Raw genomic sequence first — 2590 nt, forward strand, 5'->3', positions numbered from 1 at the left:
TTTACCTAGACAATGGTAGGGTAATTGAAATCGCCCAATATCAGGGTGTTCGGTAGGACCTTCATGTTTTCCAGTGTCTCCAGAAAGGTGGAGTGGTGGTCCTGGGTCATGGAGGGTAATCTGTAGCAGGCCAAAATTTGCATTGCAGATTTGCCCGATGTTAGTTGCACATGGATGATCTCAGAGGTATCATGCTGCGCCACTAACCTGGAAGTGTAGGTATCCTTAATAAATATTGATACACCCCCTCCTTTTGTGTTTCGGTCCATGTTCTGTGGCCGAAATGTGTGTATGAGTTATAGCACAGTAGTGCTGGGGTGCTCTGTGGAGCCTTGAGCCAGGTTTCAGTTACTGCACAGATGTCAACGTTCTCCATACTGAGGAGTGCTTTGAGCGCGTGCATTTTGAGATTTAAACTCCTGGCGTTGAGTGGCATAACCCTCATTTTTTTATTTGTGCTGTTTACGGATATGGGTTTGACCTTTGAGCCTTGCCTAAAAAAAGCACTATTGGGGCAGCAAGAGCCTTGGACAGTATTTGAAAGCCTAGGGGTGGCAGGTGCAAGCCGTCTCTTGCGAAGCAACAAGGCTTGTTGAGCATGTCGTCCCAGGCTGACAGACACTGGATCCCCTTTGAATGACACCAGAAGCTTAGCCAATTGTTGAAATTGATCCTTTTTTCTTTATCCTGCGGTATCATTCTTGGTGAGGGCAGGATGCTACTCAGGGTCAGGATCATACCTGCCTGGACTACATGATCAGAGAGGTCTTCCATGTCTATTTTCATGTAGTCCTGGGAGGTACATCTCAGGTCATTCACACCAACATGAACAATGACAGAGTCATATTTGTACTTGTTCTTGTTGTGACCTGAGTGCTTGTGTTATGTGGCGGATTTTGGCTCCCAACAGGCAGCTAACAGTAACCTTATCCTTGTCCAACCTAATGAGTGGGATGTCAGTGTGCCTGACTGTAGAGTTGCCTATTACTGGTGTGTTAGGTATGTTATTTCGCCTTAAGGGCTGTGATTGTGCGGCACACTGATTTTGTGTTTTATGTGTTGTCTGGTTTGTGACGGGAGGTGCAGGTTTTTTGGGTGTCTGCTTTGGAGGTCTCTGATGTTTTTGCAGGTTTTTATTTAGAGCCTCCTAGTATGATTTTGTGAATTTATGTGTATTTTTGCCAGTGCTGGTTTAGTATGTCTCTGTGAGGCTGGAGGTGTGGTGCAAGTGTTAACCTTCTCCTCATGACTGCCTGTTCCAGTCTTGGGTGGAGAGAGCTTATCCTCCAATTTAGCTATATAATTGCATCTCTTGCATATGTTAATGTTTTGTGGTAGGAGGAGAGGGTTGTCTATGTACATGAGGCAGTTGTAACATTGCCTCAGGATACACAGGTTCACCAGCAGGACCGGAGAGTATACCTGAAATTGCTCTTTGGTCATGCCTGAATAATAGGGTGAGCTGCTTAGTCACTTGGTTGGTGAGGGATTAATAATGAGCCTTGCCCTACTGGGCAGTCAAGTGTTGGGGTGTATTAGCGCTTGCTATTAGGTCTGAGCAAGTGCTGGACTGTAGGGTGCTTTTTAAGTGCTTAGGTTGAGAGTTAGACTACTTTCAAGGGAAAAACTGAAGAGGAGACTTGATGGAGTCAGGAATAATTTAGCCCTAGCTAACCATTGCTGCCTGGACATGCAAAACCGTGTAAACAAGGTTTTTGCAGCAAGGAAATAAAAGAGATAGAAATTGGCCCAAAACGGCTTGTAAACTGCTAACTTCTGGGCTGGAACCACTCCTCCAGGGACAGATGGCTGCACAATGCTCCCTCTCTCACAGATGAACAGAGAAACCTCCTATCCAAGTAAGGTATGGGCAACTCAGAAACTTGTAACACAGCCCTGAATTCAGCGCTAGCCTAAAAACTGGACTATACTAGCTTAGAAAGGTGGGAAACAACGAAATTTTTATTTTAAAAGATAAGGCAAAAACAGTAAAAAATACACCTAAAACAGCTTTAAATGACTACAAACAGTGAAAAATACACTTAAAACAGCTTTAAGCAATCAGAAAAGGCTTTTAAACAAATTGGTAACCAAAAGGTGAAATGTACACAAACCACCACACAATGCGCAGTTCCGGTACAATGAAGGCTGTCACAGTATTCGAAGACCAAGATGGTCCTAAATAAATCCCAGGAATCCGATAAAAAACAAGAGTGTTTAATTACACTGAAATCACATCCACCAAGGTAAAAACTGTTGCAAAAAACAAAGATTGAGTGCTTTCGTCTCCCTCCGGAGACTTCTTCAGAATCTACCTTTTAAACAAATTACCCAATTGACCAGTAAGGAACTGCGGTGGTGGTGCTGCGGTAACCTTGTCACCTCACAGTAAGACATTGTCCTGTTCGATTCTCAGCTAGAGCATCTTCTGTGTGGAGACATGCGTGAATGGGCGTACCTTCGTTGAAGGTTGTGCATCACGGCCGGCAACTCGGCACGTAAAAATCTACTGCCAATCATTAGCGGACCTTAGTTCTGCTGTGGCGACCCCTAACTGGGAAAACCTGAAAGACACAACAACCCAATTAAC

Source organism: Protopterus annectens, chromosome 1.part1, assembly GCF_019279795.1.
Source record: "Protopterus annectens isolate FY-2018-M chromosome 1.part1, PAN1.0, whole genome shotgun sequence".
Classification (NCBI taxonomy): Eukaryota; Metazoa; Chordata; order Ceratodontiformes; family Protopteridae; genus Protopterus; species Protopterus annectens.